Source organism: Carcharhinus amblyrhynchos, chromosome 30, assembly GCF_965287045.1.
Source record: "Carcharhinus amblyrhynchos chromosome 30, sCarAmb.v2.hapA, whole genome shotgun sequence".
Taxonomy (NCBI): Eukaryota; Metazoa; Chordata; class Chondrichthyes; order Carcharhiniformes; family Carcharhinidae; genus Carcharhinus; species Carcharhinus amblyrhynchos.
In genome coordinates this window covers 5,001-19,981 of record NC_137353.1, presented here as the reverse complement: position 1 = coordinate 19,981, position 14,981 = coordinate 5,001, and the positions used below count along the sequence as shown (strand labels likewise).

Here is a 14,981-nt window from a genome sequence, read left to right as displayed (position 1 = left end):
CCTTGTTAACCACTTTTTCAAATTATCCTGTAATTTTCAATGATCTGTGTGCAAATACCCAGAGGTTTCTGTTCTTGAACTCCATTTTGAATTGTACTCTTTATTTCATAGTACTTTATTTTTCATACCAAAATACATCTCTTCACACTTCTCTACATTAAATTTCATCTGCCACAGCGCAGTGAGCAGGGAGCAGAGTGTGAGCTGCAAGGGCTTTGGCTCATCGGGCTTAAGCGAAAAGGGCGAGGCAAGGTAAGTTTAAAAGTTTTAATTACTTTTCTTCCTGTATTTCTTAAAAGGGCAATTGTGAGTGTGAGGCCAGTATGTTGTTCCCAATGTAAGATGTGGGAGGTCCTGGAGGCTCCTGGCCTCCCAGATGTCCATATCTGTGCTGGGTGTGTTGAACTGCGGTTCCTGAGGGACCGTGTTAGGGAACTGGAATTGCAGCTCGAGGATCTTCGTCTGCTTAGAGAAAACGAGGAGGTGATTGACAGGAGCTACCGGCAGGCGGTCACACCGGGGCCACGGGAGGAAGGCAAGTGGGTAACGATCAGGAAGGGGAAAGCTCAGGTGATAGAGAGCACCCCGGTGGATGTGCCCTTCATAATAAGTACTCCTGTCTGAGTACTGCTGGGGGGGAAAGCTCACCTGGGGGAGGCAGCAGTGGCCGGTTCTCTGGAACTGAGACCAACCCAGTAGTTCAAAAGGGAAGGAAAGGAGGAGGAAGGCAGTGTTAATAAGGGACTCTATAGTGAGGGGGTTGGACAGGTGTTTTTGCAGACGCAGACGGGAGTATTGTATGGTGGTTTGCCTCCCTGGTGCCGGGTTCCAGGATGTCTCTGGTCACATCCCAGAAATCCTGAAGGGGGAGGGAGAGGAGCCGGAGGTCGTGGTACATATAGGTACCGCTGACATAGGTAGGAAGAGGGAAGGGGTCATGAAAAGAGAATATAGGGAGTTAGGTAGACAGCTGAGAAAGAGGAACGCAAAGGTAGTAATCTCAGGATTGCTGCCTGTGCCGCGGGAGAGTGAGAGCAGGAATGGAATGAGGTGGAGGATGATTGCATGGCTGAGGGACTGGAGGAAGGGGCAGGGATTCAGGCTCCTGGATGATTGGGACTTTAGGGGCAGGTGTGACCTGTACAGAAAAGACGGGTGGCACTTGAATCCCAGGGGGACCAATATCTTGGTGGGAAGGTTGGCTAAGACTACTGGGGGGACTTTAAACTAGAAAGGTTGGAGGGAGGGAATCGAGATGAGGTGACTGAGAGCGAGGAGGTTAGCTTGCAAGTAGAGAAGGATTGTAGACAGTGTAAGAGGGAGGATAGACGGGTGATGGAGAAGGGGACTGCCCAGACCGAAGGTCTGAGGTACATAAGAACATAAGAAATAGGAGCAGGAGTAGGCCATCTAGCCCTTCGAGCCTGCCCCGCCATTCAATAAGATCATGGCTGATCTGAAGTGGCTCAGTTCCACTTTCCCGCTTTTTCCCCATAACCCTTAATTCCTTTGTCTGTCAAAAACCTATCTACCCGTGTCTTAAATATATTTAGCGAGATAGCCTCCACCACTTCAACAGGCAGAGAATATAGGGAGTGAAATAGGTGTGTCTATTTTAACGCCAGGAGTGTAGTGAATAAAGTGGATGAGCTTAGAGTGTGGATTGCAGCTTGGGAATGTGATGTGGTGGCCATTACAGAGACTTGGATGTCTCAGGGACAGGACCGGGTACTTTAGGTGCCGGGAATGGGCCAGGAAATGGCAAATGGAATTTAACGTTGCGCCGACCAGTGGAACGAATCTAATGACCCTCTAACCTAAACTATTCCAATGTTATCCATATGCCTATCCACTGATCACGTGAATGCCCTTAAAGTTGGCGAGTCCACAACTGCTGCAGGCAGGGCATTCCACGCCCTTACTACCCTCTGAGTAAAGAAAAGACACTAAGAGTCGGACACTTTAGGAACATTCAAGCGGTTATTGGATAGGCAAATGGAGCACACCAGAATGATAGGAAGTGGGATCGCTTGATCTTGGATTTGGACATAGCTCGGCACAACATTGAGGGCCGAAGGGCCTGTACTGTGCTGTACTGTTCTATGTACTCCCATTTCTGCCATGTTGCCACTGTCTCTTTCGTTCCATGGTCTTCAACTTTGTTGGCAAATCTATTCTGTGCTCTTTATTAAACACCTTTTCAAGTTTTACTTGCATCACATCTCCAGCAGAATCCCCATCAGCTTTCAATTATCTCATCAAAAATATTCAATCGAATTAGTTAAAAACTATTTTCATTTAATAAATAAAAGTAGCTTTGCTTTTATGAATCCAGATTTGCCCAAGTGCTTGTTATTGTCATTTTGGATTACCATTTCTAAAAGCTCCCCCACCACCATGGTTAAACTAACTGGCAGTTGTGGGATTATCCTTGCACCCATTTTCACGAAAGATGTAACATTTTCAAATCTCCAACCCCCAGCCCATCCTCGTATCTGAGAAAGATTGTAAGATTATGGTCAACGCTTCTGCATTTCCAGCATTATTTCCCTCAGCATCTTCAGTTGCATCTCATTCAATCCTGGTGACTTAATACAAGAACACAAGAATTAGTTTTCCATTCGGCCCCTCGAGGCTACTCCAATTTCCTCTCTGTCCCCATAACTCTTGACACCTGTCAATCGAAAATCTAAGTCAGCCTTGAAAACATTCAATGATCTAGCTTTCACTGCTCTCCAGGGAACAGAATTCTACAGACTAATAATTCTCTGAGGGAAAAAGTTCTCCTTATCTGAGTCTCATATAGGAAAACAATTCAAAATCTGCCTTTCTAGACTTTCCCATGACGAAAAACATCACTACAGCATCTTCCCTGTCAAGTTCTCTCAACATCTTTTAGGTTTCAATAAAATCACCTCTCATTCTTCTAAATTCCAAACAGTATAGGACCAACCTGCTCACCCTTTCTTTGCAACGTAACCTCTTCAATCCAGAAAGTTGACTGAACTTTCTTTGAATGGCTTCTAATGCAATTATATCTCACCTTAAGTAAAAGCAAAACTGTACAAAGTACCCCATGTGTCGTCTAAGACCCTGAAAGCTGAAGCAACTTCCCTATTTTATACTCAATTCCTATTACAATAAAACCACAATACTGCAGCTACAAGAACAGGGCAGATGCACTTGGAACAGGAGTAGGCCATTCTGCCTATTGAGCCTACTCCATCATTCAATTACATCATGGATGATCTGACTGCAACTTTAACCCCACATTTCTGCCTGACCCCCCTGTTAATCAGGAACCTATCTACCTCTGCTTCAAAATATTCAAAGGCTGTTTCCACTACCTTTAAAAGAAGAGATCTACAGACTCTCAATCCTTGGAGAAAATTCTCCTCACTTCTGTCTTGAATAAAAATTTCTCCTCACCTCTCTTGACTCACCTTCCAATTTCCCTAAGCCTGTTCACCACCTAAAAGCATGAGTCAAGAGTGTGATAGAATGCTCTCCCCTTGCCAATTGAATGCCACTCAAATAACATGCAAGAAGCTCAACACCATCCAGAACAAAGCAGCTTGTTTGATTGGTACTCCATCCACCAAATTCAACAATCTCTTTTTCTACCATCAATGCAAGTGCAGAACTGTGCATCATTTGCAAGATTAACGCGTCAAGGTTTCTTCAACAGCACCTTCCAAACCCATGACAAGTCTACCACCTAAAAGGACAATGGGCAGCATGGGAATACCATCGCCTGCAAGTACCCCTTTATCTCACATACCATCCTGACTAGGAACAATATCACCATTCCTTCACTGTCATTGGGTCAAAATCATGGAACTCCCTTCCGAACAGCATTGTAGGTGTATTTACACCACTTGCACTGCAACAGTTCAAGAAAGAAGGATCTGCCAGGGGCACTCTGCTCCTGATCTCACAGCTTCAGTTCAAACATAGGCAAAACAGCTAAATTTCAGAGGTAAGATTAGAATAACTACCTTCAATATCAAGGTTTCATTTGATAGAATGTAGCATCAATGAATTCCAGCAAAACTGGAGTCAATGAGAATGATGGGGAAAGCAATTTTTTGGCTGGAGTCATACCTAGCAAAAAGGAAAATGGTTGCTGTTGTTGGAGGTCAATCATCTCAGTTCCTGGACTTCACTGCAGGATTTCCTCAGGGTCATGTCCAAGGCTCAACCTTCCTCAGCTGCTCCCTGCCATCATAAGGTCAAAAGTGAGAATGTTCACTGATTGCATAATGTTCAGTACCTCAGCTAATGAAGCAGTCCATGTCCAAAAGCAGCAAGATCTGCACAATATCAAGTCTTGGACTGACAAGTGGCAAGTAACATTTGTGCCATAGAAGTGCCGGGTAATGACCATCTCCAAGAAGAGAAAAACCTAACCATTGCTCCTTCACATTCAATGGATTACCATCACTGAATCCCCCACTATTAACATCCTGGGGGTTACCATTCATCAGAAACTGGGTCAGGAATCCTGCAGTGAGTAATGCACCTCCTGACTCCCCAAAGCCTGTCCACCATCTACAAGGCAGGAGTGTGATGGAATACTCTCCACTTGTCGAAATGAAAGCAGCTCCAAAAACACTTAAGAAGTTTGACACCATCCAAGACAAAGTAGCCCACTTGACTGGCACCCCATCCACAAACATTCACTCCCTCCATCACTGACAAACAGTGACAGTAGTGTGTACTATCTACAAAATGCACTGTAGTAACTCACAAAGGCAGCACCTTCCTAACCCACCACTGGTACCATCTAGGACACAATCACATGGGAACAGCACCACCTAAAAGTTCCCCTCCAAGTCATCATTCTTACTTGGAAATATAACGTCCAAAATTCTGGAACTCACTGCTTAATGATGAACCTGTATCTGGGGTCATCATTGCAGATATCAGAACAGCTTTCTTGAAGGTCAACCCATGGAAAGTGACTGGTCCGGATGAGGTACCTGAATGAGCACTCAGATCCTGCGTGGATCAGCTGGCAGGATTATTCACAGATATCTTCAACCTGTCTTTACAACAATCTGCTTCAAGAAGACGACCATCATCCCACTACCTAAGAAAAACCAAGCAGCGTGCCTTAATGACTATCGGCCAGTGGCTCTGACATCCATCATTATGAAGTGCTTTGAAAGGTTAGCCATGGCACAAATCAATTCCAGCCTCCTGGACTACCTGGACCTACTACAGTTTCCCACCACTGCAACAGGTCCACAGTAGACGCCTCTTCCCTGCATGTACTCAACCGTGGAACACCTAAACAACAAGGACACCTATGTCAGACAAAATGTTCTCTCTCCACCCACATTGGCTGTACCTTTAAGACTTGATTACCTGTAAAGACTCACATTCCAACCATTATTTTGCGAATTGCATTTGTGTCTTTATATGCCCTGTATGGGAATAGAGCTCCCACTTACCTGACAAAGGAGCAGCACTCCGAAAGCTGGTGGTTGGACTTTAACCTGGTGTTGTGAGACTTCTAACTAACTAACTGTGTCTGTGGGAGTTTGTGCATTCTCCCTGTGGATGCGTGGGTTTCCTCCAGGCGCTCCGGTTTCCTCCCACACCCCAAAGATGTGCTCTTAGGCTGATTGGTTTTACCAAATTGACACTATTCTCCCCTGAATCTGGCTAAGTCAGGGGTTCTATTCGTAGACACGCAGGGTAGAATAGGTGTAGGGTGATGCGGCGGTGCGGGCTTGTTGGGCCGAAGGGCCTGTTTCCCGTGCTGGGTTGTTCTTTGTACAATTTTTATTGCTCAGTTGAATACATAGGGTTGGTTCTAATGAAACATTAACACTGATTCTCCCACCACAATGCTGCTACACTTGCAGCACTTTGTTTATTTTATTTCATCTGGAAAATCCTTCCATAAAATTATTCATCCTGAGCTGTGAGTATTGCACAAAGCTCCATTAGATCCATTAAGTTGGCATGGCCCTTCATGTCTTTGTCACCCTGGATACCAAAGTGAGGAGGAGGAAGATCCTCACCCTTCTCCTAGGAGAAAGAAGTGGGGAGGGAGAGAGGAGGGGGTACGTTGGGGGGGGGGAGATGCGGGGGGTAGCCGGTTTGGAGAGTGGACACGGAGCCGATGGGCCGAATGTCCGCCTCGGGCTAAACCCCACCCTTATCAGCCACCGGAAGTAGGTCCTCGCTCTCTGATTGGCGCAGACCGTTGTCAATCACTGTCCTTTCCTCCGGCTCGGTTAAGGCGCCTTTTTTTTTTCACAAACCCGTCCCCGCGGCCCTGCTTACCCCTCAGTGAGCTCACGGTGCCGTTAATCTCCTCACAGAGTGCAGCCGCGGCGGCTTCTCCCTCATATCCTCCAAATGATTTCCAAAAGTCTTCGACTCCCAGCCCCGCCCCCAGCTGCGACGTGATTTCCAAGGCGACGGATGACGCATGCAGCGTCACGTCACGTGGCAGCGGCGGCTGGCATGCGCAGGCAGCATGTTCAGTGTCTCTGAGCGGGTGAGGTTTGGTTGCGAGCTCGCGTTGCTGTAGTAACCGGGTAGAGTCAGGCCCAGGAGTCGGCTGCAATGGACGTTGACAGTCCGAGTGAAAATAGAGCAACAGCGTAACCTCCCTGCTTTGTCCCCTTCACGATGCGGAGGTCCCGGCGTTGGAATGGGGTAAACACAGTAAGAAGTCTCACAACACCAGGTTAAAGTCCAACAGTTGGACTTTAACGTGCTGTTGTGAGACTTCTTGCTGTGTTCCCTTCACCGTCAGGGCAGACTACCTTAAGGTGCTGGGGATATGGTTTGGCGCGGCAGGGGCATGCACCAAAAACTGGGAAGAGTGCATTGCCAGAGCAAGACAAAAATTTGGGTTGTGGGAGCAACGCTCCCTCTCTGTCACTGGAAGGAACCTGGTCATCCGTGCGAAGTACTGCCTGTGTCGTTCGTGGCCCCAAACTCTGTGCAGCCACAGTAACCCAGGCCATCTTCAAATTTATCTGGAGATCAACGCTGGATCGTCTCTGGAGGGAAGCAGTGCACAAATATCTAGAGAAAGGAAGGAAAAATGTTCCCAATGCAGCCCTCATCATGATGGCCACCTTTGTGTGCCGCTGCATCAAGCTGTGCTTTGATCCTTGGTACGCTAACAGCAAGTGCCACTTTTTGAAGTTCTACCTGTCCTATGTGTTGCGGAGGATGAGTCCTTTGTCCCCTTCACCATCAGGGTAGATTACCTGAAGGTGCTGGGGATATGGTTTGGAGCGGTAGGGGCATGCGCCAAAAACTGGGGCGAGCGCATTGCAAAAGCCAGGCAGAAACTGGGCTTATGGGAGCAACGCTCCCTCTCCGTGACAGGAAAAAACCTGCTGATCTGGTGCGAGGTGCTGTCCGTGTTGTTGTACATGGCGCAGGTGTGGCCTATCCCCAAATCCTGCGCTGCAGCAGTGTCGCGGGCCATCTTCAAGTTTATCTGGAGATCAAAGATGGATCGCGTCCGGAGGGAAGCGATGCACAAATCTCCAGAGAATGGAGGGAAAAACGTTCCCAACGCCGCCCTCATCCTGATGGCCACCTTTGTGTGCGGCTGCATCAAGCTGTGCGTAGATCCTCGGTACACAACAGCAAGTGCCCCTACTTTTTGAGGTTCTACCTGTCCCGAGTGTTGCGAAGGATGGATCTGGCCACACTGCCGCGGAATGCTCCAAGTAGTTGGACCGTACCGCAGCACCTGTCCTTCGTGGAGAAATTTTTCCGCAAACACACTTTTGACCACATGGCAATTAAGCAGTGGTCAGCGCGTAACATCCTTGGGGCCCTGGGAGAAAAGGAGGCGGCAGATCCTATCGGATGGTTCCCTGAGCAGACTATCAGTGTCATCTGGCAGAACGCCTCATCACCAGAACTGACAAACAAGCACCAAGATCTGGCTTGGCTGGTGGTGAGAAGGGCACTCTCCGTCAGATCCTTTATGCACGCTTGAGGTCTCAACAGCACCGCACGCTGCCCTCGAAGCGGCTGCGGGGCTGATGAGACGGTCGCACACCTCCTTGTGGAATGTGCCTTTGCAAAGAAGGTCTGGAGTGAGATGCAGTGGTATTTGTCGAGGTTTGTCCCGAGCAGCTCGGTGACGCAGGATTCTGTGCTCTACGGGCTGTTTCCGGGGACGCATACCGAGACAAATATCAACTGCTGCTGGAAGGTCATCAACTTGGTGAAGGACGCACTTTGGTCCACCCGAAACTTGCTGATCTTCCAGCTGAAAGAACTGTCCTCGACCGAGTGTTGCAGACTGGTACATTCCAAAGTCCAGGACTACGTGCTGAAGGACGCGCTGAAGCTTGGGGCAGCTGCCGCAAAGGCGCAGTGGGGAAAGGCCACACTATAAATCCTTTTAGCGGAGGCAGACCGAGGGCCCGGGAACTGCAGAATACCCTCGACCTGCGTAACTGTGTGCCAATCTGAGCAATAACAGCACACAGTAATTTATTGAGGCATGTGTATAGTTTTAAGTATTGAAATGTAATGATGGTAATTTGTATAAACCTGTAAAAATGTTTTGATTCTGCATTGTTTGCAATTCAAAGCCCTGGACGTTTGCAATAGTTTAATTAAGATTTTTATGAATAAAGTATATTTTTGGAAAAAAATGAGTCTGGCCACACTGTCAAGGAATGCTCCAAGTAGCTGGACCGTACCGCAACACCTGTCTCAGTATTTTCAATATTCCTCATCAGTATTTACTGTTGAGAAAAGCATGAATGTAAGGGAACTTGGGGAAATATATACTGATGTGGCATGTACATATTACACAGAAAGAAGTGCTAGAATTCTTAAAGCGCATCAAGGTAGATAAATCTACGGGACCTGATGAGGTATATCCCAGGGCATGTAGGAGGCTAGGGAGGAAATTGCAGGTCCCCTAACCAAGATATTTGAATCATGGATAGTCACGGATGAGGTGCCTGAAGATTGAAGAAAGTGGCAAGTGTTGTGCCTTTGTTTAAGAAGAACATAGAACATTACAGCGCGGAACAGGCCCTTCGGCCCACAATGTTGCGCCGACCAGTCTTATTTTTAAAAAAAAAACATTGACCCACTAATCTAAACCAATCCCTTTTCGTCCATAAACCTATCCACCAATCTCTTAAACGCCCCCAAACTAGGTGCATTTACAACTGCAGCAGGCAGGGCATTCCAGTCCCTCACCACCCTCTGGGTAAAGAACCTGCCCCTGACATCCGTCCTATAACTACCCCCCCTTAATTTAAAGCCATGCCCCCTCGTGCTAGATTTCTCCATCCGAGGAAACAGGCTATCACCATCCACCCTATCTAAACCTCTAATCATCTTATATGTTTCTATAAGATCCCCTCTTAGCCGCTTTCTTTCCAGTGAAAACAACCCCAAATCCCTCAGTCTCTCCTCATAGGACCTCCCCTGCATACCAGGCAACATCCTGGTAAACCTCCTCTGCACCCTCTCCAAAGCCTCCACATCCTTCCTGTAATGTGGGGACCAGAACTGCACACAGTACTCCAAGTGCGGCCGCACCAGTGTTGTGTACAGTTGCAACATGACGCTGCGACTCCTAAATTCAATCCCCCTACCAATAAACGCCAAGACACCGTACGCCTTCTTAACAACCTTATCTACTTGATTCCCAACTTTCAGGGATCTATGTACACATACACCTAGATCCCTCTGCTCCTCCACTCTATTCAAAGTCCTCCCGTTAGCCCTATACTCAACACATCTGTTATTCCTACCGAAATGGATTACCTCACACTTCTCCGCATTAAACTCCATCCGCCACCTCGCGGCCCAGCTCTGCAACCTGTCCAAGTCACCCTGCAAACTTCGACACCCTTCCTCACAATCTACCACACCTCCGACTTTGGTGTCATCAGCAAACTTACTAATCCACCCAAGTATACCCTCATCCAGATCATTAATAAAGATTACGAACAGCAGTGGCCCCAAAACAGATCCCTGAGGCACACCACTCGTAACCGAACTCCATGATGAATAATTACCATCAACCACCACCCTCTGTCTCCTATCTGCTAACCAATTCCTGATCCAAGTACCTAAATTACCACCAATCCCATACATCTGCATTTTCTGCAGAAGCATACCATGGTGAACCTTATCAAACGCCTTACTAAAATCCATATATACCACATCTACTGCCTTACCCCTATCCACCTCTTTGGTCACCTTCTCAAAGAACTCAATAAGGTTAGTAAGGCACGACCTTCCCGCTACAAAACCATGCTGACTATCTCTAATCAATTCATTACTCTCCAAATAACTATAAATCCTATCCCTAATAATTCTTTCTAAAACCTTGCCCACTACAGAAGTAAGACTCACTGGTCTATAATTCCCAGGGAAGTCTCTGCTCCCCTTCTTAAACAATGGGACAACATTCGCTGTCCTCCAATCTTCCGGTACTATACCAGAGACCAACGACGACCTGAAGATCAGAGCCAGTGGCTCTGCAATCACCTCTCTTGCCTCCCATAGAATCCTAGGGTAAATCCCGTCTGGACCAGGGGACTTATCTATTTTCAGCCCATCTAGAATATCCAACACATCCTCTGTATCAACTACAATACTTTCTATTTTACACCCCTTCACCCCAGTGACCTCCTCAGCTACATTCATATCGTCCTGCGTGAACACCAAAGAGAAATAATGGTTCAATGCCTCTCCAATCTCTTCCGGTTCCACACACAACTTCCCCCTACTGTCTGTAACTGGCCCTAATCTTGCCCTGACCAACCTTCTATTCTTGACATACCTATAGAACGCCTTAGGATTCTCCTTAATCCTATCAGCCAAAGTCATCTCATGCCCTCTTCTAGCCCTTCTTAACTCCCTCTTCAACTCCCTCCTAGCCAATCTAAAGCTTTCTACTGCATTACCCGAGCCCTCAAGCCTCATCCGAACATAAGCCTCCTTCTTCTTCCTAACCAACAAATCAACTTTTTTTGTGCACCACGGTTCCCTAGCCCTACCAATTCCTCCTTGCCTGACAGGGACATACCTATCACAGACCCACAGTAGCTGCTCCTTGAAAAAACTCCACATTTCAGACGTTCCTAGTCCCTGTAATCTCCTAGTCCAACCAATGCTTCCTAATTCTCTCCTAATGGCCTCATAATTACCCTTCCCCCAGCTAAAACTACTGTCCCGAGGTTCATGCCTATCCCTTTCCATCACTAAGGTGAACGTAACCGAATTGTGGTCACTATCACCAAAAAGCACACCAACTTCCAAGTCTAGCACCTGGTCTGGCTCATTTCCCAGCACCAAGTCCAATATAGCCTCACCTCTAGTTGGCCTATCTACATATTGAGTCAAAAAACCTTCCTGCACACTTTGAACAGAAACTGACCCCTCTAACGAGCTAGAGCTATAGCAATTCCAATCAATGTTAGTAAAGTTAAAATCCCCCATAACAATTACCCTATTACTTTCACTCCTAACCAGGATCGTCTCTGCAATCCTTTCCTCAACCTCTCTAGAACTTTTTGGAGGTCTATAAAAGACTCCCAACAGGGTGACCTCTCCTCTCCTATTTCTAATTTCTGCCCATACTACCTCAACAGACAAGTCCTCATTAAACTTCCTCTCTGACACTGTGATATAGTCCTTGACCAATAATGCTACTCCACCCCCCCTTCTACCTCCTTCTCTACTCCGACTAAAGCACTTGTACCCCGGCACCTGCAACATCCATTCCTGACCCTGCTCTATCCACGTCTCTGAAATGGCCACAACATCAAAGTCCCAGGTACTGATCCACGCTGCAAGTTCATCCACTTTGTTGCGAATACTCCTCGCGTTAAAGTATATACATTTCAAACCTCGCTCCGCCCCACCCCCACAATGCCATGCAATGCCGTCCCCTTCTATGCCCCCCTCACTTTCACCCCCTCTACCCAGGATCCCACCCCCCCTCTGAATCAGTTTAAACCACTCCGCATAGCCTTCACAAATTTACCCCCCAGGATATTTGTTCCCCTCTGGTTCAGATGTATACCATCACTCTTATAGAGATCCCATCTTCCCCAGAATGAACCCCAATTGCTCAAGTAATTAAACCCCTCCCTCCTGCACCATCCCCTCAGCCACAAGTTCAAACTTTCCCTCTCCCTATTCCTCTCTAAACTATCCCGTGGCACAGGCAAGAGTCCAGAGATAACCACTCTGTTTGACTTGGCCTTTAGTTTCCATCCCAACTCCATGAAACTCTGCTTAATATCCCCTTCCCTTAGCCTCCCTATGTCATGTGTCCCCACATGAATTATAACTTGGGGTTGATCACCCTCTCCCCTAAGAGTCTTGAATATCCTCTCTGACACATCCCGGACCCCAGCCCCTGGTAGGCAACACACCAGCCCTGAATCCCTACCCTTACTACCAACTCTCCTATCCGTCCCTTTAACTGTAGAGTCCCCAATCACGAGGCCCAATCTCTTGCATCCCCTAGACACCTGAGCTTTTACAATAGGCTCACCCCCAGAGTCCTGCTCCCTTTGGCTATCCCCAGTTGAAGAGCTGCAGGAAAAGCCTGAGAACTACAGGCCAGTGAGCTTCATATCTGTGGTGGGTAAATTGTTGGAAGGTATTTTGAGAGACAGGATCGACAGACATTTAGAGATGCAAGGACTGATTAGGGACAGTCAGCATGGCTTTGTGAATGGAAAATCATGTCTCACAAATTTAATAGAGATTTATTTTGAAGGGTAACCAAGAATGTAAATGAGGGCAGTGCAGTTGATGTTGTCTACATGGACTTAAGCAAGGTCTTTGAATAGGTACCGCATGGTAGGTTGTTAACATACATAGAACACTACAGCCCAAACAGGCCCTTCGGCCCACAAGTTGCGCCGATCACATCTATACCTACCAAGCCATAGAACTATGTGTAACTCCCAATGCCATTAGATCCCATATACTCATCCAGAAGTCTTTTAAAAGACCCCAGCGAGTTCGCCTCTACCACCACCAAACGGCCGCCGATTCCACTCACCCACCACCCTCTGAGTGAAAAACTTAACCCTAACATCTCCTCTGTACTTGCTTCCTAGCACCTTAAACCTGTGTCCTCTCGTAGCAACCATTTCAGCCCTGGGAAGTAGCCTCCGAGAATCCACCCTATCTATTCCTCTCAACATTTTATAAACCTCTGTCAGGTCGCCCCTCAACCTTCATCTCTCCAGGGAGAAGGGACCTAGCTCCCTCAACCTATCTTCATAAGGCATGCCTCCCAATCCAGGCAACATCCTTGTAAATCTCTTCTACACCCTCTCAATAGCCTCAACATCCTTCCTGTAGTGAGGCGACCAGAACTGCGCACAGTACTCCAAGTGGGGTCTGACAAGGGTCTTATAAAGTTGCAGCATTACCTCCCGACTCCTAAACTCAATCCCTCGATTAATGAAGGCCAGTACATCATACGCCTTCTTGACCACATCCTCCACCTGCGAGGCCGATTTAAGAGTCCTATGATCCCGGACCCCAAGACCCTTCTGCTCTTCAACACAGCTAAGACTCCTACCCTTGATATTGTATTCCTGCATTCCGTTGGTCCTGCCAAAATGGCCCACTACACATTTATCCGCGTTGAAGTCCATTTGCCACTTCTCCGCCCAGTCTTGCATCCTGTCTATGTCACACTGCAACTTCTGACATCCCTCCAGACTATCCACAACACCACCAACCTTCGTATTGTCGGCGAACTTACTAACCCATCCTTCCACTTCCTCATCCAGGTCATTTATGAAAAAGACAAACAGCAAGGGTCCTAGAACAGATCCCTGGGGCACTCCACTGGTGACCGACCGACCTCCATGCAGAAAAAGAGCATCCACAACCACTCTCTGCCTTCTGTAGGCACGCCAGTTCTGGACCCACAAGGCCAAAGCCCCTTGGATCCCATGCCCTCTCACCTTCTCAAGGAGTCTTTCATGGGGGACCTTATCAAACACCCTGCTGAAGTCCATGTAAACCACATCCACCGCTCTTCCTTCGTCAATGCGTTCAGTCACATTTTCAAAGAACTCAACTAGGCTCATAAAGCATGATCTGCCCTTGACAAAGCCATGCTGACTATTCCTGATCATTCTAAACTTTTCTAAATGCTCATAAATCTTATCCCTCAGAATCCTCTCCATCAACTTACCAACCACTGAGGTCAGACTCACCGGTTGGTAATTTCCCGGGCTATTCCTGTTCCCTTTCTTGAAAATAGGAACTACATCCGTAATACTCCAATCCTCCGGAACCTCTCCCATCTCCATGGACAATGCAAAGATCATTGCCAGGAGCTCTGCAATCACTTCCCTCACCTCCCACAGTAACCTGGGATACATCCCATCCGGTCCCGGCGACGTATCTATCTTGATAGAATTTAAGATTTTCAACACATCCTCTTTCTTAACATCCACATACTCAATCTTTTCAGTCTGCTGCAGACCTGTAGTACAACCTCCCAGATCACTTTCCACCGTGAATACCAATACAAAGTACTCATTAAGCACCTCTGCCATTTCTTCCAGTTCCACACAGACTTTTCCTCCTTCACCTTTTATAGGTCCAATCCCTTCTCTTCTCATCTTTTTACTCTTCACACATTTGTAGAACGCCTTGGGATTCTCCTTAATCTTACCTGCCAAGGCCTTTTCATGTCCCCTGCTGGCTCTCCTAATTTCCCTTTTAAGCTCCTTTCTACAAGCCTTATACTCCTCTAGAGCCTTAACGTCTCTTAGCTCTCTGAACCTTTTATACGCCTTTCTTTTCTTCCTGACTGGGTTCACCACAACCTTCATGCACCATGGCTCCCGTGACCTACCAAAACCTCCTTGTCTCATCGGAATGCCTCTCTTCAGTGCTTCCAAGGAACAATGAGTTGCATCAAGTTAAATCTCATGGGATCCAGGGTGAGATATCGAAATGGATACAAAATT

The 14,981-nt window shown here is 47.2% G+C and overlaps 1 protein-coding gene across 2 annotated transcripts in view; it reads right to left on the bottom strand.

Annotated features, from left to right (window-relative positions):
• Positions 1–6,412, bottom strand: part of ubxn10 (UBX domain protein 10) — a 63,211-nt gene extending 56,799 nt beyond the window's left edge. The window contains exons 1-2 of one of the 2 annotated variants that reach the window (XM_080215253.1): positions 6,298–6,396; positions 4,105–4,218 (exon numbers count right to left, since the gene is read on the bottom strand). The gene's annotated coding sequence lies outside the window, so the exon portion shown is untranslated. Of the gene's footprint in view, positions 1–4,104; positions 4,219–6,297 lie in introns of both variants that reach the window. The other variant, XM_080215252.1, reaches the window with a different exon arrangement.
• Between the last annotated feature and the right edge of the window lie 8,569 nt (positions 6,413–14,981).